This window comes from Rhipicephalus sanguineus, chromosome 9 (genome assembly GCF_013339695.2).
Source record: "Rhipicephalus sanguineus isolate Rsan-2018 chromosome 9, BIME_Rsan_1.4, whole genome shotgun sequence".
Taxonomy (NCBI): Eukaryota; Metazoa; Arthropoda; class Arachnida; order Ixodida; family Ixodidae; genus Rhipicephalus; species Rhipicephalus sanguineus.
The window spans coordinates 44,618,419-44,646,147 of NC_051184.2; the positions used below are offsets into that span (position 1 = coordinate 44,618,419).

The 27,729-nt window shown below is 49.9% G+C and overlaps 1 protein-coding gene across 2 annotated transcripts in view; it reads left to right on the top strand.

Annotated features, from left to right (window-relative positions):
- LOC119405078 (uncharacterized) overlaps positions 1–27,729 on the top strand; it is a 354,382-nt gene that overhangs the window by 87,906 nt on the left and 238,747 nt on the right. Inside the window, exon 3 of one of the 2 annotated variants that reach the window (XM_049419201.1) lies at positions 9,145–9,217. The gene's annotated coding sequence lies outside the window, so the exon portion shown is untranslated. Of the gene's footprint in view, positions 1–9,069; positions 9,218–27,729 lie in introns of those variants that run through there. The other variant, XM_037671850.2, reaches the window with a different exon arrangement.

Consider the following 27,729-nt stretch of genomic DNA (forward strand, 5'->3'; position numbering starts at 1 on the left):
ATTTTCAAGACGGAAACTATAGAAACAGGCACCGCGATGTGGCCTCTCGTTCACCTTCCAGCGACCCTCGATGACACGCATGTCGCTTTTTGAGGGCCGTTCGTTGAAACGGAGCACCGAACCTGTTCCGGCGGGTCGTATATGTATTCGCATCGGAATGTCACGTATTACGCGCGTTTCGATCGGTTTTTTTCTGTTTTTTCTCGATTCCGCCGTGCACGCGTCTAGACACGTACACGCGTTTCCGCCTCGCCGATCGCTCCGGTCGGAATCGAGGTTTGCGGTTAGCTCACCGCCCGCAGGAAGCGTGAACTGGATCGTCCGCAACGCATTGTATGCAAAACTGCTCATCACCACGGTATATAGCATACGTGGGATATATCTATATACAAGTATACCGCGGCTGTATTTTATTTGTCTCGCGTTTCTTCTTCCGTTGTCTGCACCTTTTCGCGTTGATGAATCTGCATTCGTACATCTACTCTCTCTCTCTCTCTCTCATGGACACCGTGACGATTTCCAATCGCATGCAGCCGCCGCAGGCTCTGCAGCGGTATTCCGTTCGACTGCCTCCCAGTGTCTTTCTCATCACAGGCTATACATTATAGTCCTCATTGTTCGTTTCCATTTCTTTATTTCTGGTTCTTTTTACATTTTTTGCCTCTTTTTTACCTGTGTGTGCACGTGTGTTACCTGTTTTCAGGCTCCCCGCTGTTCATCAGTTCACGCTCCTATCCGACCCGACCTCGTCAGCGCAAAAACTGCCGTGTTATTACAAATACGTTCGATCGAGCTGCCGCCAACCGGTGATGCCATACGCAACACAGCCTCCGGTTTTGTCCGGCGTCCCTACAACCCTGCGATCTATATTTGTTTTTTCTTTACAACGCGCACGTGGAGAGCGCGTGCCATCAGTGCGAAAAGCGACGAATTGTATGTATAAGCGCGCGGCGCTGTAGCTTCCAACAGCCTCGTTTGTGAGGTTACGATGATAAGGGATGTTGCGACAGAGGAGGCAGAAAAAGAGAGGGAGAGAAGTGTTTGGGGACGAGCTTGTTTGAATATCGTTGTTTGCGCCAGTTATCTGCGGGCAATTTCGCTGGCAGCGCGTGCAGCCTTCGTTTGGGACGTTGCGCAATTCGCGTATAAGCTGAACGTTCGAGCGTAATTTGTACGGACACTTCACAGACTCCAGCGAGCACGACGACACGTCCATTGCGTTATCGCTGTGTGGTGAAAGTTGTCACTGGTCTTTGCTATCCTATGCCTGTATGCTTGCACACGTCAACGACATATGGATCAATCGCAGATTGTCCTGTAGCTGCCGTTAGGTTTGAACGTATACACGTGTCACGATGCGCGTCCTTACACGCAGAGGATAACAGCATAGGCGCTGGAGTATGTATACATATATTCAGGGGACGTATCTTCCGGGGACGTATATTCCGGGGACGTTTTTTCCTACACCCACACTTGACAGACTGAAAAATTATGACACTCACGCGCTCTCATTAACAGCGTATGTATACATATATGTATACATACTCCAGCGCCTATGCTGTTATCCTCTGCGTGTAAGGACGCGCATCGTGACACGTGTATGCGTTCAAACCTAACGGCAGCTACAGGACAATCTGCGATTGATCCATGGGTGTAGGAAAAAACGTCCCCGGAATATACGTCCCCGGAAGATACGTCCCCTGAATAAACGTCCCCGGAAGAAACGTCCCCGCTGGCATGGCTCTCTAGGAAAAAAAGTCCCCAAGTGAAAAATTAACCGAAAAACGAATCCTGTGCGAATTCACTTGACAAAAAACTGCATTCTGTATTCGACACTTCGCAAATGTTCGGCCACATTGTGTTCAAGAAAGAATGAAGGTAAAACCGTATCGTACGTCCGATAACCCTCAGGAAATCTTCAATTTTCGTCGTCCCGGCAGTATAGTCCTCACACAGGTTGTGAACACTCTGCTGCATGGTCATGACCGTTGATTTGCGCCTGTTCTTTCGGGGTGCACCGGCTCGAGACTGGGCACTCTTCAATGTCACGGTGGCTTCTTCCGAGCGCAAAGCCGCCGCGATGCTTCCCAGACTTCTTTTTCAGGCCTCCCCATAATTGTTCGTCCTGTGTCCTCCATGAACAGTGACCGAGTAGGCGTTCCAGATAGCGGTAAACTTGAATTTCAGTAAACTACAATCTTCGCGCGGAATCTTTTTTTATTATTATTGCAGTGGGAAATAAAAAATTGGCGTCTTGAAGGCGCAACGTTTGAGGGCCCCCGTATGGGGACGTTTTTTCCGACAACGCAAATGGGGACATTTTTTCTAGGGACATTAGTTCCGGGGTCGTTTATTCCGGGGACGTATCTTCCGGGGACATTTATTCCGGGGACGTTTTTTCCGGAACCCGTCAAGTGTATACAGGCGTCCGTATTGATAGCTCATGAGTTGTAACAGGTGGACCTGATACCATTCTACAAACTGTATGGTGACTTGACGTATGACTTCAGTTGGCACTTGCATCTACGGAATATTTTAAGGACGAGCTTGAACATCGTAATCTTGGGCGGTTAACGTTTGCCATTTCGTAACTGTATCAACTAAATGAACGGTACTGCAGTAGACTCGTGCGCATGAAAACGGCTGTACGGATGGGTTCTGAGCTTCGTCACTTTCCTTCATTTGACGTCACGACATACGTACGTCACGCAAACGACGCAGTGATCGTGTCAGAATACAGCCTCATGTCTTGAATTACATTCTAATAAATACGAAACTGAGGAGGAGAAGGAGGAGGAAATTACAAACGTAAAATGGCGGCGTTCCTAAATACAAAAAAAAATGAAATCGTTCGTATGTTCTCAGGAATGCGAAATGCGCGGATGAGAGCTTTGTTTTTGTTTTTTTTGTCTCTTTTTAACAGTGGGCAGCGCCGCATATAATCGCTGCTATTACGCGCTACAGCGGCCCCTTGCAGAACAAACCACCATTCCTTACTCTCACTAGTGCTTGTTTTGCTATAAAATACCCGAGGTATCGTAGTCTATAAGTGAGGTCTGACTACTGGAAGAAGGTGTTACTGATCGAACGTTACTCTCCCAACCACTACGCAACCGGTTACATTGTAACGCTTGTATGGAGTGTACAAGCGAAACCTCAATGACACACCGAAGTGCATACATATATGGGCTGCTGAGACACTCGTCGCAGCTGGAAGCTAACGGCCCGCGGCGTTTAGATTTTCGCGTAGCGCTCCTCGGTCAATTAATCACATCGCAATTCGCATAAGCGTTTTCCCTCGGCCCCTTTTGGAGACGTAGACGAAGAAGAAATGTATCTCACTGCCATTCGTTCAGTCAGAAGAGAGCGACAGCACCATCGGAACTAATAAAAAAAAATCGCGCGAGCCGTAATCTTGGCACTCGAGTAGATTTGGTATTACTAGCATTCGTAGCACGTATGATTAATATATATATATATATATATATATATATATATATATATATATATATATATATATATATATATATATATATAATTTCCTATGTCGTAGTGAATACTGGGCTTCTAAATAATGAAATAAACAAAGCGGAAAACCATAATGCGCAGAGACTCCACAAGCATCCCAGGTGGCCGCTTTGGCGGTGCCGCGTTTCCTAATGGTATGAACCGCTTCATATCACAAAACCGACACCGCCTGCTTTCTAGTTGTATTCATTTCACGAGCAAACAAATATATATATATATATATATATATATATATATATATATATATATATATATATATATATATATATATATATATTATATATATATATATATATATATATATATATATACGCGAATACGCAGTGCGAGCAAATTCGACTACATGCTTGAGCGGTGCGCTAATGCTTTTCACCCTCTCTCTACCTGATCAAGGAAATTGCTTTTGACGCTTTGGTATGATCGTCACGGCCTGCGAACGATCTTTACCAACTTTTCTCTGTTTTCCTTGTCCACCTCATATACAACAGGGAAAAGAAAAATAATAATCTCGGAAAGGTTCTACTGGGCGTACGGAATAACAAGACCGGACTCTAATGAACTGTTGCTGCTTGCTGCACACGAAGAGGCTCTTAGAAGGAGAGAAAGCCTAAATAACGTAAAAAGAGGTAGCTAAATCTAGAATGCGGTTCTATGGTTATAACGTGTGGGCTGAGAAGGAGGAGACGTGTATGATATATCAGACTCGGCCTATATGCCTGCTGCGTGTACGCTATGCCAAAGTGGCCGCCGCGACGCATATGCGGTCAAACATACGCGGTCGTCGGGGCCGGGCGGCCGCCGAATGCGCCGTATAGTGCGAACGCTACGGCGCAGCTAGAGCCTGTTCGGCATACGCACGAACGCAGCACCCCCCTCCCCCTCCTCCCCCTTTATCTCTATACCCCATACTTTCTTTTCCACGCAATCCTGGCCGCTTAGACCGCCCTCTCGCACGATGCTAATTGATACCGAAGCGCCCCCTCTCGGTTCTAATAGCGTTGCGCCGCGGCACGCTTCACCGCTTTGCGAGCTCCTCCGAAGCGTCACGTGACTGTTGTTACGTGCGCGTTCGCCGCCGGGGGGCGGTCAGCTGTGTACGTACGGTGCTGCCACGGAGAGCCTGTTCGCGGAGCTTTCAATTTTGTCTTTCTATTTGTGCCTATACTGTGTATTTCGCTTCGCTTCAATTGCCCCTCTGTCTATCTACTACTATATCTACTACGCCGTAGAGCCTACCGACCGATTCTTTTGTAATCCACGTACGGAAGCGCGCAACAGAGCGCTTCCAACCCCTTTCCCCTCCTTCGTTTTCGTGTGTACGTGGAAAGGCGCGTGGCCTGGGAGAGGAGGAAAGAGTGGCGAATGAAAAGCCCCGTTTTGCTCGTCGAGGCCTCCACTCCTTTCCGCAACCCGATCACGTTTTCTTCATTCCCTTCTCCTCCTGTTCCTTTATCTCGTCTTGTATATATATGCAAGACCTGTAAGCTGTTTTTTTTTTCCTTTTTTTTACGTTGTGGTTGTTGCTTCGGAGAAAAAGCCGTCCGCTCTGGTCAGCTATTGGGCAGACATGACTCGTTGGTAGGCGAAACGAATAGCACCACCCTTTGTTAAGGATTTTTTTGGTTTGGAGATATCTATACCGTGAGGTTCAGAGGGAGAGTGATCGGAGTATAGACCATCGATGGTGTATAGTCTAGTGCGGCGTTTGCGACGTGCTTGCTTGTTTTTTTTTGTTTTTTTACGTTCCCGAATGAAGGCTATCTTGTATTCTCCGGTATAGACCATCTTACGTAATACATATGGGCGCCTCCACCTTGTGTTGCTAAACGAATGTTTTCTCATTTACGTATATCGCGTCGTGAATTGATAAGGTCATGAAACGTCGAATGCACCAACTCAACCGTTTACATGTGTGTACGTCCGCCGTGGCACTGTTCGTTTAGTTGTTAAAGATACAACACAGCAGAGTAACCAGTCCAACACGGCGGCACCGTAATTCATCCGTAAATTAGTCTATACGGAACATTCGAAGGGGAGAGCAGAGAGGAGGGTTAGAGAGATTGACTAGGGGACGTATCGAAAAGATGCCTTACGCGAGCGTCAATTGTGCGAGCGTCACGTTGTATGAACGTTGTACAGAAACTTCATTAAGCACGTTCAGTATCATGAAGTGTGAGGATGGACTCGATCGTCGTGTGATAAGGTATGTGATCTGAATCTCTGAGACCGTGTAAGCGATTTAGCAATGTATGTATACGGCACTCGCGTAGCCGGAACGGGGGGGGGGGGGGGGGGGTCTAACCCCCCCTCCAGATATTTTTCAGTTTTGCACGTGTATATATACAGGCGCACACGCACGTACGAGCGTGCATAAAAGGTGATTCAGCCTCCCCAACCCGGAAAAAAATTTTGGCTAGGACCCTGGTGATTGGTAGTTCGGTGTGTTGCTTACCATAATTCGCACTCAATAGCAGCACGCGGCACGAGCCTGATGCGCACGACTCTCATTTCGCAGGTCAAATACCTACAGCACGAAATGATTCGTGAAGTACTCGCGCATTTCAAATGGCACACGTGTAACGCGAGCATGCAGCTCATACAAGTGTATACGTGCGTCCCGAATATTTCGCTTTCCTGTCGCGAAACGGCGCCGCTTTGTTTTGTTGCCTGTTTTGTTTTCGCGGAGGAGGAAGAGGGGGGGAGGGCAGGTAACAGATATGAGGGGGACTCGTAAACAGCGTGAGCGGTACGCCCTCAGCGAACACCTATATACGGGAATCGAGGCTACACAGAAGCAGCAAGCAGCGAAGAATACACGTAAACACACACCCGAATAGCGGCAGCAGGAGAAAACAGAGTGAAGCGGCCTGATGATACCGGGAGCGCTGTTTCATTGGACGATGAGAGGGAGGCTGTGGGGACCCATGGCCACCGCCACAAGTTGAGCGTGACCATGAATTATGGAACGCAGCAGGTAAATACGGTATACGTATATAGTGCGCACCCACGGAGCCCCAAGTGAGCTAGAAAACGTCATAAAAATGGAGAGAGAGAGAGAGAGAGAGAAGGATAGGGCCAAAGCGAGGAGGGGACAGAGGTGGTACACATGATCATGCCGTTCGTTGAGGTGTTGTATTCCACGATGCAGCCGCGTTTCAGTGCACAGTGCGGATCCATATAGTGGCAGTCATATATACTGGCAGGATTGTCAATGCGCACATTGATTGCTTCGTAGGATGGTGCAGCCGCTGCCGCTTTTTCTGTACATGCACATATACGCCACGTATATATACCATATATACATGCGACGAAGGAGACATATATGGTCAGTCAGAACACCAGCTTATTCCAACTGTCCTCATCTTCCTTGCCTCCATTTCATCCATCCATCCGTGAACCTTCACATACATACGTGTGGCCCGATGTAACATATATGCCGCGGCTGTTAAATAAAGACGTCCGCAAGAGTCATTCCATCATAGGCTTAGTCAGGTGGTGGGAAGTGAAGTCTAGCCCGTTTCCAAAGCAGGAAATACTGGGTTCGATTCCCAGTGCCGCCGTGCACCCACCGTTTTTTTTTTTTTTTTAACGGGGAGAGAGGTACCCCGGCATGGCACTCGGTGTTGTAGGTACCCATTTCTCGAGAAAGTTGGTCTTCCCTTTCCTCTAACTCTTTTTACTCCCCTTCCTCCTTCCCCTAACGACGCTGAGCCGCGCTACCTCATTGGTTGCAGAAATAAGCGTATTTCTCATCCACAAACCACTATACTTTGCAGCGCTGGGACACGCGAGACGTCATGACTTATTGTTACGACGGAAAGGGTTTAAGGTGAGCAATGGATGACGCGACATGAACGCCGCCGCTTATAGTATAGTTATCTGGAGGTAACTTCTCGCGATTACAACATCACGCGCCGGGGCTTCAAATCTAGATGAAACGCGCTCCTACGTGGAGACAGCGCAGGAAAAGCCGTCGGGCAATATATAGAATGAAAGAGAGGGAGACGGGAGAGGAGGGTGCAGAAAAGAAGGGAATGTGATGTCGTTGTTAAGAAGAGCGTGAGAGCGATGTTGAGAAGAGACCGAACGGACGGACGTGTGTAGGAGACCAAAAAAAGAAAAAAAGAAAAAGAACACAGGAAAGCGTTGTCCGAGCAGGGGTTATATTGCCGGTCGCATCCGCGCGCGCGCGCTATGATTGGCCCCGTTCTTCAGCGCGCTCCGGCTAATCCAATCAGAATTCTGCGCGACTGAGTCGAAATAACCCCCTCGGGTATTACGGTCGGGCTCGGACACACACACACACACGATGGACTGGGGTTGGCGAGGATAGTGGACGACCGACGGCACGGGTGTGTCTGTGTGTGTGTGTGTCTATATACGTCTCCGCTCATACGCGTCCGAAAACGCGCGACACCGAGAGGCAAAGAAATGTGGAAATATAACCTAAGACGTCGTCGGCTAGGAAAACAGCAACGCGAAAAGAAAATTAGGCCCCCAAGACAAACAAGGATCTGGAAGATACACCTCCCCTCCTCCTCACCCCCTTCGTGTAGCGCTGAGAAGAGAGAGAGGGTGAAAGTAATAGTTCAGTGACAGCGACTCGGGAGATGATATCCTGTTTCATCACTTTTTCCTTCAGCCCCCTTCATTCGTCTTGGATGCTTATACTTCAACCCGGCTGGTCAGCTCTAGGGTGTTCGTTTCCTTCTTTCTTTCTTTCTTCTTTCTTTCTTTCTTTCTTTCTTTCTTTCTTTCTTTCTTTCTTTCTTTCTTTCTTTCTTTCTTTCTTTCTTTCTTTTATTTCTTTCTTCGTGGTCTTGGCTCTCATCTTAGTCCTATCTATCCTTTTCCTTTTTATCCTCCTTACGGTCCGTTGTCTCGCTTGACGCTGCTGCGTTGCGCTCGGCCGTCCAGAAGCCGACGGTTTGCGTTATAAGGAGAGATCTTGCGACGATAATTACTGTAGGTGCTCGTCGTCGGCAGATGCCTGGACTGTTTCGTCGTGTAGACGATGACGGCGGTGTCGCCATGCTTCCCGACTTTGGCTTTGGCTTGGCTCTGCGTGCTTTCTTTTTTTTTCAATGAGGAAGCGGCTTCTATAGTGGACTTGGCTTGGCTCGCGCTGCGTGCTACACTCTGTCCTATAAGCGGGTGTCGCTTTAACTGAAGTGACGTTGGTATTCCCGAATAAAAGTGCGACGTTTGTAGTAATCGCTGCGAGCTGACCAGGTGTGCTTTCCTTGACACGGTAGAATTCCACTATATTTTTCAAGTTCTGTAATGGCGGCAACTGGGCGAATCAGAGATTACGTAGCAGCCCTCTATAGACCAATCAGAGCCGACGAGGTGGCGAATTAGACAACATGGCGGAATTCCGCGGTGTCCAGAAAGTCATTCTAGAGGAAAGACGCCGCCGCCGAACTATTCAACCTTTAGGATATATCGAGATTTCTAAAACTGTATTTATATTCGCACGGTTTCGCGCTGTTTTGCAAGACTTTCCTCGCAACATTCGATGGAAGCATAAGAATTGGTGATATAATGGTCTTTCATGTCACGGTACACCCGTACAACAATTCCTTTCTTTTTCTTTTATCTTTTGCCATTTTGCAGGTTCCAAGTGCTTTTACATCGACAAGCAACGTGTTGCCGGTTAACCGACGTGGAGCTTACAGTTTCAGTAAAGGTAAGATAACGTTTTTGTTTATACGCTATCGCGTTATATCGCAACGGACACGTGTGCTGAGCGCGCAGCACGGGACTGGGCTCGACAATCTGCTGCTTAGCGAAGCTTTCAAGATAACGGGAATGTCTTTAAGTGAACGCGCTTCAGCCCTGCTCCGCCGCTCTCAGCTGACGCTCTTAGGACTAAGTGGGTGTGGCGCAGCTTTTACCATCTACAGTATCGCTTAGTGGACGCTTTTCTCTGCTCTTTAATTTATAGCCTGCCGTCTTCTGGTTGTGTGTTCTTCTGCAAACAATCAGTCAACTCGAGAGGCAAGAAATCGGAACGCTCGCTTTCGTGAAATTAAATGAAAGATGACGTAATAGACAAATTTTTTTGGCCGAGTATGAATATTCGAAAAAAAGAAAGAAAGCCAAGCCTACGTGGAACACGCAGCACAGTCACAGCGCGAGCTGCAGAAGCGGCCTTCATAGAGTCCGTTGTAAACTATATCAGGGGGCCTACTGCAAATAGAGTTGCGAGGTACCCACTACGCCGTAAATAATGGTAATTTTGAGAAGTGGCAGCGCACCCCCTACGTCGTAATTCATCATTTTGCGAAGTATCGACGTACCCACTACGCATCTGTAAAGCTGCACACTGTTGATGCTGTGGCTGGTGATGGCGATGATGATGAATTACGGTTGAGCCTTCTGTATACTGTGTGGGAAGCTTTAAACCACCCACTCATTATGCAATTCACATGGTGTGACGCCTGCTGTGATTCTACTCTTCTCCCGCGCGGTATCACACCTGTCAAAGTTTCAATACCCCATTCTGCCTTAGCGTGGAAAACTGGGCCAGTTGGCCTATCTTCATAGTAAAAGCAGGGCAAAAATACCGCAACGCGAGACGAAGAACGACTCAGGTCAGCGCCTTTCCTGCGTCCTTCTTCGTCTCGTGTCGTCTTCCATTTTGCGCTGCTTTTAACAATCCTGTATGTAACGAACTATAAGGATAAGAATTCAAACACGACGGCGAAGCTCTTGGGCAGGCTCGAATCAGTGATGGGAAATCGTTGAACCAGGAACGACACTTTAGGCTCCGGCTCGCCGTTTCAACGTCGCGCGATTACGTCAGACCCAATCCCCAGGCGCCGACCCGTTTTGCTGTTGTCCCGCCGGCGCGCTTATCCGGCGTGCGGCCGCTTCACTAGAGGTGGCGCTCGAGCTCGTGCTGCCATCTCGCGTCGCCGTCGAAAACGAGAGGCCTCGACGACCCGCGCCTCCGTCTCCGCTGCTGACCTCTTTCTTTCTTTTTTTAGTTCTTTCTTTCGCGCACGTCACACTCTCGCAAACGTCGTCGTCGCAGTCTTCGTCCTCCGAGCGCTACCCGTGGCGTTTCTGTAAACGTCTCTCCTTAGTCGTCTTTTTTTATCCGTCTCATTTTCGTTTTCGGGTCTCGCCTGCGACGCGCGCGCAAGCGCGCCAGCTGTTTGTTTAAATCGAAATCGGAGGAGCGCTGAAATGCCAGGGCGGAGATCGGTTTTTATAATGAGGGGGCGGAGCGACGATGCACGCCCCCCCCCCCCCCTCCCCCCTCTTAGTTTCGCATTTCGTCCTTGTATCTACGTTCGGTTTCTCCGTCAGATTGTTTGCTTGTCGCCTTGGCCCCTCGTCTCCTCGAAGATGCCTCGCGCAAATCCGCGATGTTTCATTTCATTCCGGCATCTCTACTGCGTTACCAAGGCAACGAATTAGGAATCCAATCTCACTCGCCGCCTCGCAGACGTTGTGAAGAGATTTTGGCGCGTTCCTCGACGCTCCGTTGATTGCACGTGTACGTGTTTTCAAGGGGCTTATTTAGGCGAAAACCTTGTGTCTCATTCGCGCGCCTACACGGCACGCGAATGCAGTGGTACAAAAAGCCACGTGACCTACGACACTAATTAGATCATGCTGTGGCGTCACCACGTGCCGTTATCATGACGTCACACGTATTCAAACAAATGACGGCATCGTGACGTCAGCTTGACGTCACGTGATGGCCTCATCGTGTGACGTGATGGGTTAACTGCACAGCTTGATCACTAGTATTTGTGGCAGCCTAGAGTAAACGGTTATTAGCGTAGCAATTAAACAGTAATCAGTTGCACGAGCTATACGCAACTCAAGCTTCACTGCACGGTCTATCAGTAAACGCTACTGTAGCTCCTGCGTTAAGTTTCGAGCGCTTCCAAAGTGCATATTAAGGCATGAAACTCAGCGTATCAGGTGTGAAACGTTGATCCCAGTGTTGTATAGCGATGTTCGCACCGTCATCGTTGGGCAATGTTCGGGAGCAGACAGAGCGGATTCAACGCTTGTTTCAAGGCACACGCTATTGAATCGCGGGGTGTCGGACCAGCACGTCGTGCACGTTGAAGGGCGTTCTAGGCTTTCAGAAACCATGCACGTGTAGATTCGAATTATATGAAAACGATCTTTAAGGCGCACGAAATAGGAAAGAAAGGCGAAAAGAGGAAACGAGAGACTCCTGGCAACGCTACGTTGAATCCCGTGCACTAGACACCGTGACGTCATAAACTTGGGAGCATTTCCATGGAATTAGTCAAGTTGTGGACATAAGGAGAAAAGGACTGCGTTCTGAGTTAACCGGAGAATCAATGTAGAGCGATTTCACTGCTCTCTTTCTTTCCTTTCTTTCCCCCTGCGTATTCTGTTTCCTTCTGGCGCGGCTCTTCCCGCATGCATGTGATGAAAAACGAAACTATAGCCCAGACCTCAATTCTTCACGAAGTGGTAGCGACAGAAGTAAACTGTTTGCGAATTCCACAACCTCTGAGCCGTATGAAAAGAAACTGCATATATTGGCACCAGTCAGGTTCTCCTAAATAATTTCCTGAAATGTTTGTTGCATCACTAACCAGGTCCCATGATAATATTGAACATTATCATTGGAGATCGTTCATCCCTAGCGTTTTCGCGAGCTTTTTGTTTGGATTCCAACGTTATGTAGGCACCTTCGCAACGTAATTATTGCACAGTCTTCAAGTACGGCGTTTTTATAAAGTCTGCCAGCGGATGATTCGGCCTGACCTCGTCCAATGCAGTCCAACCCATTTTCTTGCTATCGGTTTTCTTCTCATGATCCGGGTCTGCCGTTCCTAATTGTCAGTACCGCGCGTTTCATTCTCGCTCGTTGCGTAATACGCGCAAAAAAACCTGTCGTCCACATGGCTAACGCCCGAGCCGCGCCGCACACACTGTCTCCACCTTATTCCTCTCGCCTCTTATAAAAAGGAGGAGAGGGGCTGCCGAGGGTATCGTTATGCATGCGGACACGTACAAGTACACGCGTTGTTGTATACGCTATAGCGATGCTGGTTTGGTCACGTGCGCCGAGGCTTATAGCTGCTTCGCGGGGCGTAGTCTCCCGTTCCTTACTTTTCTTGTCTTCTTCCTCTTCTTCGCGCGCGCGCACAATTTAGTGTATGGTGTACGCAATGGACGTCGTGTACGCACCTTCGTGCGTATGTATACACACCAAAGAGGCGAGTTCTAGAAAAGCCTTCCGCGCTGGCGTGTGGTGTGGCGGTAATCCGCCGACTGCCGTAGCCACGACACTGTAGCCGATACTACGTACCTACGCAGAAAAGTAAGTCGATCGTGAAGAAAGAAAGAAAGAAAGAAAGAAAGAAAGAAAGAAAGAAAGAAAGAAAGAAAGAAAGAAAGAAAGAAAGAAAGAAAGAAAGAAAGAAAGAAAGAAAGAAAGAAAGAAAGAACATGGGAAGTGGAATGATAAGGCCGGCTATAAGGCCTTTCCGGCGCTCGCAACGCCTTGTAAGTTCCCTGGCGGGGCGCGCCGCAGCCGACCGCTATGGGAATAAATTGGCGCGACGATCCTCTTTACTCATTCCAATCAGCCCTCCCCGGTTCTTAAATTAATGAAGCGACGGCCTCGCCGCATATCCCATACCGCAGCTTCTTTTATCTTTTACATTTACTTTTTGTCTGGTATAGTGAGTTGCTTAGCTTCGCATTAGGCCTCGAGCGCCGTTGTATAGACGTTGGTGTTTGTTCCCCCTGTTTTTTCCGTAGTCCAATCGCGTTAAAGAGCTGCAGTAAACGCCCTGTATGGTTTACCGTCTACTGGTTGTCGCTGGTTATGAGGAAGAAATCTAGCTTTTGCTTCATTCACTCGGTTCGCTGTTCGATGATGATGATGATGATGATGATGCTCCTTGGATGATGGCACCTACCCACTCAGGGGGATCGGCCAAGAGTCGGGCGGATCATAAAGTCTGAAAATTTTAAGAGCTAATAGACGTTACTGTATCAATTAGAATGAAGCGTCTTCTTTTTTTTAATTAATTTTAGTTTTTGATTAGACCGTGTTGCATAACCTGCCAAACGGCTGGTAATGTGGTTCTCGCCTCTGTTCTTCTTCTTCTTCTTCTTACTTCTTCTTACTTCTTCTGTATACCGGTTATTCGGTGGCACACTATGTGTAGGGGCGCATGCCGTCGTGTGCGTAAGCGCCTCTAAAAAACAAACAAAAAAGAAAACAAAAACGGCGAAACAATCAGGAACGTGAACGTTCTCTTTAATTTCACCGGAGCGTTCTTTCTGCTCCTCTTTTCTGTCTTTTTTTTTTTTGTTTATCCTTGTGATAATCGTTTATTTTTTTCTCATAGGCCAACAAGTTGCGGCATGCCGCTTCTCGGTGAATCTGGCACGCCCCTGTGGCGTCGCATTTTGCGCGGAAAGAAACAGGTTCCCCGGGCCTTGTACACCTTTCGTTCACAAGAGTGGTCGCTGTTCTGTGTCCTTATAGCTGCCCGCGTTGCATACTTGCGCTTAATACGTCTGGGGGAGTCTCTATATGTAATAAACAAGTTCGTTAGCGTACCCTTCGAGGCGGTCTGCTTATAAACCGGTGCTTGGCGCTTCCGCCACTATATTACATAAGCACGGCGTTCCTCTGGGCGCGTTCCATTCAAGATTCCATTCAAGATTCTTTGTTTTTATCCTTCTTCTTTTAGAAGACCAGTTCTTGAGTTTCACAGCTTTCTAAACATGTGCCTTCTTTGTTATTATTATTATTATTATTATTTACCCGTTCCGTTTGCTACACCAATGATCTCGTATATAGTGCAATTGGAGTTGGGGCTGCAAGGTCTGTCATGCAGGATTTCTTCTGTGCGCGCAATATGCGGGTGCTAAGTGGTCGCAGCGGCAGTCACGACAAGCTATGGCGTGCGCTTACGCATTATGAGGCTTGTTACAGAAAGGTATACCGTAATGTAGCGAGTGACAAGCTAAGAGACCCCTAAGCTATCCGGCTTACATCTCCTTTCTGTCGACACTGCTGACTATATACGAGTAGTAGAGGTGCGTTTTTGTTGCATTTCTTGTACGTCAACTGTGATCAGCGCACGTCAAAGAACATCAAGTAGTCGAAATTATTCGGAACACACCATGTAGCCTGCCTCATAATGATCCTGGTTTTGGCGCGTGAAACCCCAGCAATTGTTCTCCATTCCGCCCATTATAGGCCAAGTGATTCCGCCGCCTCGACCGGAAATCGAACCCGCAACGTCCGGCTTAGCCTCTGAACGCCACGCGTATTACAGACCAATACCGTCAGGCCTCGCGTAAATTGGCACCGGCGTATACAAGACGCGGTCGGGTGCCTTCGCGTAGCCATACGTCTTCCATATATCTCGCATTACGTGCGGCGGTTCTCCGTTGCACCCAATGCCCATGCTGGTGTATATACGCTCGATTCTTTCTTATTCTGTGTGTGTGTGCGCATGCTACCCGCGCGCGCGCGCTCGCGGTGGCTCTCTGACGCAACCCGCACGTATACAGTGCATGTCGGGCGTTCCTTCGTTTCGGCTTGCTCGCAAGTGTATGGACGTGGTAGTCGTGCTACAAGAAGAAGCAGAAGAAGAAGGGCCTTCACATGTATCGTTCGGGGCGTTTTAATTGTTCCTCCAGTGGTGGCGGCCGCCGGCCGAATAAAACGACCACTCCTTTATACGTTATACACAAGGGTAATGCACGTGGGACGCATACACACCTCCAGTTCCCTTTCCCCCTCTCTCCTCCTTTCCATCTTTCCAATACGAGCGAGTGCGCGATTGCTTTTTTTTTTTTCTCATACCAGGCCGGACACGGCACGGATGAGGAGCTGCCGGAGCCGCCGCGGAATTGATAATGAAGCGACGGGCGTATCGCGCGGCATTGCCGCGGGAAGCCGCGTATTGCGCGTTATCTCCGAAGCGCTCTCCTCCTCCGCCGCGATGCGGTTACAAATTGCCGATAGAACCGATTCGTCCGCGGCAATGAAAGGGTTGAGCGGGTGGCAGCTCATCCGATGTGGTATCGCATGGTGGCCGAGAGTGACCCGAACTGAAGGAGCCGTACGTGTAGATATATGTATAACGCATCGTGGGAGGTTCTTTCGTAATTGAGCAAGAACAGCAGAAGAAGAATTGCCTGGAATGCACGGAGTGTCAAGATTTGCGGGAGATTATCCTGGCGCATGCGATCCTTCGGCTGATATCACTTCGTGGATTTGCTTGTTTTTCGCTCACGTGGTTTAAGCGCTCATGTGACGTCGTTTCGTAACCCCTAATACGTTCCCATGTATGTTCCTGCAGTTCTTCTCAACGCAGCAAGGCACGCTGGCCAATTGAACTGCGCTTGTAATCCTGCATTTTGTTCGAATTGATAAATTCGCGAAAGTCACTGAAATCTAGATGAGCGAAATTCGGGAAAAACCCAAGTGCCGTGGCAGGCTCCAGGACAGATCATCCAGCTTCTGTGGACGCATAACGCTGGAGCTTTAGGGGCGAAGAACCTTATGTTCTCGGCTTGTCGGCGTGTCATGTCGTCGTCACGGTCCATCATAAACGGGTATGCGCCACAAAAATTGGGTAAATCCCACTACTCGCCATCGGTCCATACTATGCATATTATGAGTTAAAGGTTCGTCGTTACTGCCTAAAACATTATGTTTGGCTTAGCAGCGGTGTCAGAATCCCCGGCAAAATTTACCGAGGCGCTCAAGTTTCTCATCTAAAACCGGAGACACAAACATGGATCTCTATGGTAAAGTCATCCATTTGAAACACCATTTCTTGAAACATATCTGCAAAGTGATGGTGCTTTACTCGCCGCCCGTCAACTAAAAAATCACAGCATATCCACGGAGTGAATGATGATGAGTGGGCGAAGCTGCGGAGGTTCATCGGTAAACCGTGAATCTTCCGTGAATTCTGCCCAGCACATCATCACCGACGTGAGATCGGGCGCGTTTATACTAAAGGTTCGATGAGTTATGACGACTTGCAGCTCACTTTACTTTTACATGTACGCTGTGAATTTTCATTGTTTAGAAAACCATTGCTTTAGAAAACATCTGGCGTCTTTCGTTAAGCAGCTGGCGTCTTTTCGTTTTGCTTTAGAAACATCTGGCGTTCTTCCGTTTTGCTTTTACAAAACATCTGGCGTCTTTCGTTGGTTTATTTCATCAATCAACGGCGTTTTGAACAAAATTTTTATTGTTTAATCACGCACAGGAGAAATCTCACCAGGCACTACCTTGGAGGTAAAGAATGGCTGCTAATGGGAATGAGAGACAGAAGAAGTCGGCTTTTAGCTACCGCTGCGAATTTTGTATTGTTCAACAACGCACAGGAAAAATCTCCCACCGGCACCACCTTGGAGGTCAAAGCGTAAGACTGGTTACGCACTACGACTGCGACTACGAGGGACGAACGGGTGCCGCCTTAAGGAGCTTCGCCCCTAAAATGAAGACTGTAACAGTTAACCGAACAAATAGCCGACGACGTTAGTGGAGCTGAAACAACCTTCCCTACATGCCGGGTTTCAGGCTTGGCACCACTATACTCCGTTTCACACATCAGGTGCAACGCTGTGGAGGCTAGCGAGACTTCTTGCAGTAGATGCGTTCGCATTAAGAAATAGTTCGACGTTGTTTTTACCACCCAGAATATAATTTTCTTTGCGTTTTTACGGCGAGTTGTAGTTGAAGATGTTTTGTGCCTTACAATTAAACAAACGCCGCCATACGTCTGTCATTACGCCGCTCGATCGCTTAGCGTCTATTTGCTTTCGTGTTTTTGGTATTTCATTTGCAGCCCGTCGCGACGCCTCCCTCGCACGCTCGCGCTCTGCTCGTGCGAGCGTTTACAACGCTGAAAGCCGACCACGAGACGCGCGGAGTTATACATTCTGCTGACCGAACTTCTTGCATAGCTTCCACAGCGTTGCACCTGATGTGTGAAACGGAGTATAGTGCCTCATCAAAGAAATCTCTCTCAAAACATTGTGGCGAATTACCTCGCTCAGGCCCTTCTTCTTCTGTCTCTCATTGCCCATTAGCAGCGATTTTGCTGTGGGAAGCACCGGCTCACACTGCATGCTTCGCCCCTCCACAGGTTCCACGTTAGTGGAGCTGAAACACCCTTCCATACATGCTTCGCCCGTCCCCATTTTTTTTTAATTCTTTTTGCAATTTACGTAAATGAAATCTATGAATGTCACCGTTTCGTTTACATGACACGAAGTGATGACCACGTCGATGTGATGTAGAAGGCAGGAGAGAAGCTTAGCACGTCTGCAATGTCTTACAAGCACGACATTGCGGAGGAGACTAGCAGTGTGCCTAAGACCAGAATGATATGGAAACGGGTCGGTCGGTCGGTCGGTCGGTCGGTCGGTCGGTCGGTTCGGTCGGTCGGTTCGGTCGGTCGGTCGGTCGTCGGTCGGTCGGTCGGTGGTCGGTCGGTCGGTGCGGTCGGTCGGTCGGTCGGTCGGTCGTTCGGTCGGTCGGTCGGTCGGTCGGTCGGCGGTCGGTCGGTCGGCGGTCGGGCGGTCGGTCGGTCGGTCGGTCGGTCGGTCGGTCGGTCGGTCGGTCGGTCGGTCGGTCGGTCGGTCGGTCGGTCGGTCGGTCGGTCGGTCGGTCGGTCGGTCGGTCGGTCGGTCGGTCGGTCGGTCGGTCGGTCGGTCGGTCGGGGTCGGTCGGTCGGTCGGTCGGTCGGTCGGTCGGTCGGTCGGTCGGTCGGTCGGTCGGTCGGTCGGTCGGTCGGTCGGTCCGGTCGGGTCGGTCGGTCGGTCGGTCGGTCGGTCGGTCGGTCGGTCGGTCGGTCGGTCGGCGGTCGGTCGGTCGGTCGGTCGGTTCGGTCGGTCGGTCGGTCGGTCGGTCTGTCGGTCGGCGGTCGGTCGGTCGGGTCGGTCGGTCGGTCGGTCGGTCGGTCGGTCGGTCGGTCGGTCGGTCGGTCGGTCGGTCGGTCGGTCGGTCGGTCGGTCGGTCGGTCGGTCGGGTCGGTCGGTCGGTCGGTCGGTCGGTCGGTCGGTCGGTCGGTCGGTCGGTCGGGTCGGTCGGTCGGTCGGTCGGTCGGTCGGTCGGCGGTCGGTCGGTCGGTCGGTCGGTCGGTCGGCGGTCGGTCGGTCGGTCGGTCGGTCGGTCGGTCGGTCGGTCGGTCGGTCGGTCGGTCGTCGGTCGGTCGGTCGGTCGGTCGGTCGGCGGTCGGTCGGTCGGTCGGTCGGTCGGTCGGTCGGCGGTCGGTCGGTCGGTCGTCGGTCGGTCGGTCGGCGGTCGGTCGGTCGGTCGGTCGGTCGGTCGGTCGGTCGGTCGGTTCGGTCGGTCGGTCGGTCGGTCGGCGGTCGGTCGGTCGGTCGGTCGGTCGGTCGGTCGGTCGGTCGGGTCGGTCGGTCGGTCGGTCGGTCGTCGGTCGGTCGGTCGGTCGGTCGGTCGGTCGGTCGGTCGGTCGGCGGTCGGTCGGTCGGTCGGTCGGTTCGGTCGGTCGGTCGGTCGGTCGGTCGGTCGGTCGGTCGGTCGGTCGGTCGGTCGGTCGGTCGTCGGTCGGTCGGTCGGTCGGTCGGTCGGTCGGTCGGTCGGTCGGTCGGTCGGTCGGTCGGTCGGTCGGTCGGTCGGTCGGTCGGTCGGTCGGTCGGTCGGTCGGTCGGTCGGTCGGTCGGTCGGCGGTCGGTCGGTCGGTCGGTCGGTCGGTCGGTCGGGTCGGTTCGGTCGGTCGGTCGGTCGGTCGGTCGGTCGGTCGGTCGGTCGGTCGGTCGGTCGGTCGGTCGGTCGGTCGGTCGGTCGGTCGGTCGGTCGGTCGGTCGGTCGGTTCAACCCACTACGGGCGATAGGCCACGAAGCGTGCGGCAGTAAACTTTGTGAAAAAATAAATTAAAATGAATATGCGAAAAAGATAATTTATAGTAAAGAAGAAAAATGTTTGGGCAATTTTGGTTCTTTTTTTATTATTGAAATGTTAATTAAACGGTTGTTAAATAATAGAATTAAATAAATAAGCAATTACAGAAATTTAAGTATGGGAATGAAAAGATATATTTCTACTTATAATATTAACATGGCAGTCTCTTTGTTTCTTTAATATAAATGAATATGGCATCATATATGCCCCTGTTGCATTGCCCTAGTGCCGACGCCCCCAGGGAGAGTAATGCTGATGTGGAAAGCTCAAGGCCAAGTTTTTGAAAAGGAGGTTTTAGAAAACTTTGCCTTATGTTTTGGTATCTTCGACATTCTGTGAAGTAGTGCTCTATTGTTTCTGCTTGATTACAATAATTACAGTTAGGCAAAGGAACGAAACCAGGCCTGTGTAAATAAAAATTTAGTGACGGTATTCTGCATCGCAGTCTAGTTAACGTTACTTAGAATTGCCTTGTACTACACCATGTGCTATTACAGGAAAACCGGGTGAAAACCGGAAGCAGGTGAAACAGCATGTCCTCTCGTCATCGTCGTCTTCCTGCATCGCAGTCTAGTTAATGTTACTTCCAATTGCCTTGTACTACACCATGTGCTATTCCACGAAAACCGGGTGAAAACCGGAAGCGGGTGAAACAGCATGTCCTCTCGTCATCGTCGTCTTCCTTCAACAGCAGTACTAGGACGATTGCCTTCACTGCGATGGAGTAGCGATGTGTTCACGACTACTTCGCCACACAAGCGGCGCATCTGAACTTCAGAGCGAGCATGCAACAGTTACGGAAGCTTTAATAGAGAGTTTTAGTACAGGGGAAGCCGTAGCCGTTCGGGCCGCAAGCTCTTTCGTTATTTTGTACTCCGGCTTTTTGTAACGGGGATCCCAAGTCGTTAGTTCCCATCTAAAAAAAAAAAACTCTGGGACTAAGACTCTGTAATCGAGAGTTTTAGTCGGACCCTTAGCCGTTGGGTCCCTTGTTCTTGCGTTTGTTTTTACGTTGGTAAGCCGCCCCCTTGAAGAAAGTACAAAGTAATGCAAGAGATTGGGTACGCCAACTGCTTGGGGAGACCAGCAGTATAACTAATTACATGCGTACTGAGTTCATGGTACGAAGGTGCGTGAAAAGACGAGCGGCGGAGAAACCGGAATTCGCGCGAGACAACACTTCGATACTGGAAACACCGATCCTGCTTATAAGTGAAGGTGCTTCGCATCGGCCAGCGTTCATGTCGTGCACGCGCGAATACGGACTCGCGCGCACACGAGCCGTGATCGCCGGGCCGGGCCGGCCCGTCACCAATCATCATTTTACTCGGTTCGGCGCCCCGCGTATATACGTGCGGGCTTTCGCGAAAGGGTTCGTTTCTTATGGCTTGCGTTGCACAACGAGAACGCTCTCGATTACGTAAAGGCGGTGACCACGTGATGCATACGCGTATCGCGTACACTGTGCACGGGAAAAACGCGTCCTCACGCCTCGCACCGTTTCTCGCATAGCTACATGCTCTCGAAAATGCGTACCTTGCCTTAGGAACGAGTTTTAATTCGCCCATTGGGCGCAGCGCTTTCGGGGCAACAGTTGCAAACGTACAAAACGAAACGAACCGGTCCGGTACATAACTATCTGGCAATGCGTGAAAGCAAAACATGAAAAAAAACAGATATATGACGAAAAAAAGAATCTCAGACGCGCGTGCGACGCATACATATGGTCTACACTTGCGTGCCGTGCGTGGTTGTTGCTTTTGCCATCACTCTGGCAGCTCAAGCGTGCATATAGACCCAACTGACGCGGACGGGCGGCCCTCCTCCCTCCGTGGCCAACGGGTAATTACGGTCAATTTGAAGCGTCCGGTCGTCGGACGGCCGCCCGGACGCTTTTATTTATTATTTTAAAGGGCGCAAGACGTATATATTCGTGAGCGTGCTCTTGGTCTCTACAACTGCTCGTGCCGTGCTCTCACGTGCCTGTATATGTATATGACTTTCGGAGCGTGTTTTATCTTTAAGTGCCTCCCATACACGGTCTTCTATCGCGAGCTATAGCTCTTACGCTTTTACGCGCGGCGCCTCCTCTTTCTGTGAAGGCTGCAATGAGCCGAAACCGTTATGAACGCCGCCCGCGCCACGTGGTCTATATAGGCCATGCGTCTTCCGTTTACTGCGAAGTTTTGTTATAACGAAATTGCGTTATTGTGAGAGATCTGATCTTTTGCGACTTAACTGGTCCCACGACGTCCGAGTGTTTCTGGCCGAATGAGCCCTTAAACCCACGGCCGCGTTAGTGGCTGTTCTTTGATTCACATTTGACATCGGATTTCTTCGCAGCCGCGAGGGAACTTTCGCTGTACAAAGAGAGTATCAGTACCTGGCTATCACAATGACGGTTGATGGTGCTTTAAACGCTTTAAACGTTACAGCCGAAATCGCATCCGTACGCGTATGTCACTTTCCCGAACCTCCATGATCGCTCGGACCAACTTGACATTATGTTTTTTGAGAGATCGTTTCAAACATCTTGCGATACCTTCAGTTCCTGCGTATGCTCCTGGCCTTCGCCAGCTGCAAGGAACTACTAACCCATTCTCTTCGTCACTAACGCTCCCGAGCTTCACCTGTGATTTTCTGCCTATCAACGCGGCGACTGCAAAAGTGTATATAGCGGTTGCCGACTGTCGACGGGACGGCTAATCGTCAGCGCAGCGTCTGCCGGCCTCCTCGGGCGTCCATTTCGCACGCTGTACGCCACGATTGCGCTGTATTTATGCCGGCGTAATTTGTGTTAACGGCTGTGTTGTGAAGCGGATGCACCACCCCTCTTAGAGGAACACTAAATAATAAAAAAGATAGTGCACGACTCACTCATTGGAACAAGGTTAAATTGAGTCAGTGTTGTAACAGCAGTTAACCGATACTGTGCAGTCATTTGTCATCTTTCACTTCCATTATTTAACACTATCCAATATTAGCCGACGATGGTCAACGTTTAGCGGACATTACCCAGTGAGTACCGTAATTACGGTAATGAAAGTCACGGGACGTGGCGAAACGCTCCAGAGGACGCTCCAGTGAAATGCTCCAGTAAAACGCTCTAGTGAAACGCTCTAATGAAAAGTTCTAGTGAAACGCTCCAGAGACACTCCAGTTAAACGCTCTAATGAAATGCTCCAGTGAAGCGTTCTATGGAAACGCTCCTGAGAACGCTCCAGTGAAGTGCTCTAATGAAACTCTCTAATGAAATGTTCTCGTCAAACGTTCTAGGGAAACGCTACGTTAAAGCACTGCCTTCTGAACTGGCGCATATTTTCGGTGACAAATCGGGCATCACCATACTTTGTTGCGTAATGTGGGTGGAAGAGGCCCACAAAGATATTGTCTCCTCAAAATGATTTTACTCGTATATGTATAACTCAAACTCTCGCAATACCAAAACCACCATAATTGCCGTGGGATATCACTTAATAAATCAGAAAAGGCGCTAAGGAGAAGAGTCAGGGTGGCGACCAAAAGGAGGCTTTCCTCTATGGCACCGCGGCCTCGGAGCTAGTGCACCAACTCGTCGTGACGCCCTAGATTTCTAATAGCGGAGCTGTTTAACATCGGAGAAGCCCTGTTAGTCGTGAACAAAAATTATCATCATCATTAACCGGCACTCACTCTCTTCGTTCTCTTCTTCGCTCCCATAACACATGTGCTGATTTGTCCGGCGTTGGATGCTATAACTCTGATGCGCGAGAGAACGAGTACGGAGAGAGAGAGAGAGAAATTCTCTGCTTGGCGATGCGGGATTAGAACCCGAGTACCCACGATCTGAAGGCGAGCGCCGTAACTACTCGGCTAACCAGGCGTCCTTCACAGCACCGTTACGTGGCCCATGACCTGCAAAGGGTCGCCCTATTAAGCCGTGTCGTGTCTGTGTGAGTTATCTTATGCTGTATTTTCAATCAGCGCATTAGCACGCAAAAAAGGTGTCGCGCTGCTAAGCTCGAGGGCGAGGGTTCGATTCCCAGCCACGGGGGTTTCATTTCTAAGGGGGCGAAATGCAAGACCACTCGTGTACCTAGATTTAAGTGCGCGTTAAAGAATTCCCAAGGCGGTTAATATTTATCCGAAGTCTCCGACTAAGGCGTGCCTCATAATCATATCGTGGCAAACCTGTAAATTGTTAGTTATAGGTCTATTTCTCTCGCTTGCACCGTATTTCTAAACTCTGCCGCGCGAATATCGCTTCCTCCTCGCTGTTGAATACGGGAGGTGGGCAACGCCCCCAGGCGAGATCGGTCGTTCAACGGGTCATTGGAGTCGTGCGCGAGTGAGCTTTCGGTGTAATTGAGCATTATGAATGACTTCCACGCGGGGTCAAATAAGGGCTCCTATCGCGGAGAGGAAAGTATGGCTGCTTGAGACTATATTTATATTCTCGGCCAGCTGTACAGCGGCGAATCGCCCGGAGCAGCCACACGCTCTTGGCATGCCAGGTTCCTTGCTTTCTTTTTTCTTTTCTAACTGGTGTCATTTCAGAGGAGGGCTTCAGAAACGGCACGCAGGCGTCCGAGTCTAGCTACCCACAGAGGATAAGTGTACACGCTCGCACAATCTGCCTTTGGCTATTTTGTAGATTGTGTGAGAGGGAGTGTGTGTGAGGGAGAGGGCCAAGGGTAAATTTGAGCTATACCTAAATACGTAGCCTACACTATGCTTGGCCTGTTGCCCCGAATCTAATACGAACCGCCGCATTGGCTCACACGATGCAGAGTTTGAAAATGGGACGTAACTTGACACCGTAAAAATAGCAGACCCGTGGGTGTCTTAAACGGCCTGACTGTGCTACCGAATTCGTGTTTAAGCTACATACGATTACTCGTGATGTGTGGTGTACGGATTTGCAAGAGGTGCCTCTTTGCTTGAATATTTACTATTATTTAGTGTTGCGAACACATTTGTGTCTGAAAACCAGGCGCGGCGCCAGAGGAGGCATGGTCCACAGCCCCCCCCCCCCCCCCCCCCCCCCTCACACCCCTTTCCCGGTAATAAATAATTCCGGGCGCCTGTCCTGCTGCAGCCTGCATTTAGATATTGTGGCGCCTTGAAGGTAGTTTCATTGTTCTCTTTCGTATTGTTCACGACTGTACGTTGCAAGCTCGGTGTCGTGTTATGTGCAAGATAGGCGAGGCTGACGCTGCGGTGTGTGTGTACGTGGGAGGAAGCGCTACAAGTACGATGTCGTACATACAGTCCAATCGTATCATTCCACGACGACGTGTCCTTGGTTCCCATTAGCGGTGCATAAACACTCGGGAAAACGTGACATTCGACCGTTTCTTTTTTTTCATCGATCACGTTCGTTCCCGAGCCATTCAGTATCGCCTCGAGTGCCTATCGGGTGTGCTGGACGACGGTATAGTGTTATGGAAACAGAAAACGATGAACGGAAACAACACACTAGGGGACACTGTGTGGTTTCGGTACCGCTTCTTTTGCTGCTGGTAATGGGACAAAAAAAAAATCAGGAGGAGGGGGGCGGGGAACCATATGTAACAGGTAAACAATATGAAATATCAGAAGAGTAATAAATAAGGGGTGGGTGGAGCGAGGGGAGTGCGGGACTGATTGTCGAACCGATGGTTTCGGAACAAACAGTGCGCAAATCGTCTCGAAACGTGAACGGAAATAGACGGGAAACAATTCGGTACCGCCATTCCGCCTTGGTAGAGGAGGAGGAGGCGAAGGAGGGAGGGGAGGAACGCGAAGTAAATGCAGCGGACGTACGTTTAGCTCAGACCCGCGAGTCGGGAAGGTAAAGAGCGCTCAGCGCCGTCTAGTGGCGTGTTAGGACAATATTGTCGGGAGCCCTCGGGCGACGCGTGTGCAGCGCGGCGGGCGTCTTATACACTACCACTAGCCAGGCCCCTTTCTGCGCGTGGCTTCTTGATTACCGTGTGTATGCAAGACAGAGGACGGACGTACGGGTCTCATCGTTCCACGTTCGTATATAAGAACGAGAGAGGGTTGCTGCTACTGTTCTGACGTGTATATCGAAAATAGAGTATATATACGCAGAATACTTGGGGGGTGAGAAAGGGAGGGGGGGGGGGGGGAATGAAGGACGGATTGTCCGCGGTGAAGTACCATGACAAGAAAAAATACCTAACGTCTTTGTGTTTTTCGTCACTCGATTGCCCATACACGTGGCTAGTTTTTTTTTATTTTTCTGTTTTTTTTTCTTTCCTTGCGATATAAGCGCGGCCGGCAATTCTCTGTCGCCGCGCCGCGTAACGTTTCTTTTCGATCAAGACGTATCGGTCTCGATTCGTTTATATACACGATGCCTCGAGGCCCATACCAGGCGGTCCTATTGTTATTATCATCTTTTTTTTCTCGCTCTCTCATATATAGACGAAGCTATATGCCTGCGAGTGCGTGGCTTCGTTCGACGCCGTCTCGGGTGTACACGCGTGCGCGAAAAGCGCCTCTCGATGCCGGCTGCAGAAGTGGTTTCAGAATTTGCCCGCATACGTCGAATGACGGCCGCGGCAGACGCGTCTGCAGCGGCCGACGCTGTAGATCGATGCACGGAAAATTGTTTTTGCTACCCTCCCCTCTCCATCACTGCCGACAGACGTCCGCGCTGCTGCATAGCTGCGAGTTTGGCGTACATATTTTGCAACTCCGGCCGCTCTTTCTGTTTATTTTTTTTCCCCCTACGTGTCCGAACCAGTGTTCCCCCTATCCACCCTCTTACGCCTGCGATGAAAAGCGAGGAACAAAACAATATATATTGTGTTGATTTTTTTTCTCGTTATTGTTGGTAGTTCACTATCGTTTTACCTTTAGGATCGTTTCGATCCAACTGATAGATCAATGCACATTGTTCAACGGATGGGACAGGCGCGGCACCGAGGCCCGCCAGCGCGTTGTTCCAGTATTCAATCTTTTTTTTCTCGTAAAGGACTCTTCTCGCGGCGTCTGTGAAAATAACGTATCGGATTGGAGTGATGTCTTTATCTTTGAGGGCCGGCTTTCTGATGCCACTTCTTGCACGGATATGAGATCCATGGACGTATCGGTATGAGGCGATGCGTCACTTGAGCACCAATGTTCAAGTATTTTTAAAGGGGGGGGGGGGCGTGGCTGTTGAAAATCAGCCATAGGCGTGCGCACAGGGGGGAAGGGGGGGGGCGCAAAATCTGCCCTATACATTGCCCACTCTAGTCACCTAAGAGGGGGGAGGGCGCAAAATCTGCCTCGTACATTGACTTAGTAGGGGAGGGGGCGATGCGATGAACCTCCGCCCCTCCCTTCCCCCCCCTGATGGGGAACCCTGCGCGCGCCTATGAAGTCAGCATCAGAGTTCATGCGACTCCCTCGTGACCTTGAACTCATTTACTCTGTGCGAAGGCATCACGCTTAACGTCTTTAATCACGCTCAGCGAATAGCGCCACCTTCTGAACGAACAACAAGTTCGATCGTGCAACTATCCCGGCTTGGTAGAACGACTCGGTCTCAGTGTGTTTCAGAGTCGGGGTGAGCCAACTGAGGAAGCGATCCGCGGCCGATCTGGCGGCGAGAGACAAAATTAATTACGGACGAAATCAACGCGTGAATTTTGTCTCTATGTGCAGGCCACATTATCAAAAAAAATTTGGGGAGGGACGAAGTATGTAGGGAAGGGTGTTACAGCTCCACTAACGTGAAACCTGTGGAGGGGCGAAGCATGCAGTGTGCGCCGGTGTTTCCCACGGCAAAATCACTGTTAATGGGCAATGAAAGACGGAAGAATGACTAGACACAGAGACCCGCAGTCCGCTTTTAGTTAACGTGCACGCTGCGAATCTTGATTGTTTAAAGGGACACTAAAGGCAAATAACAATTTATGTCAGAGTGAAAGCCCAATGTATGACAACTTCTAAAACCGCAGTATTACCAACAGCAGTGCCCTACTTACCGAGAAATTAAGCTAAATGTATCACATGATGAGCGCCACGAGTGGGACATTTTCGAAGTGATCCCGATGACGTATGGAAGTCGGCCTACAATAAATCACTAGTAATCACACTAATGAGAACTAACAGACAATAATGCCAAGGAAAGTATAGGGGATGTTTTTAGTAGTAAATGTAAAGTAAATGTGAAGAAAGAAAAGTGGACGAAAAGATAGCTTGCCGCGGGCAGGGACCGAACCTGCGACCTTCGAATAACGCGTCCGATGCTCTAGAACGAGGCCCTCGCTATATAGCGAGGGCCTCGTTCTGGCAGACTTGATGC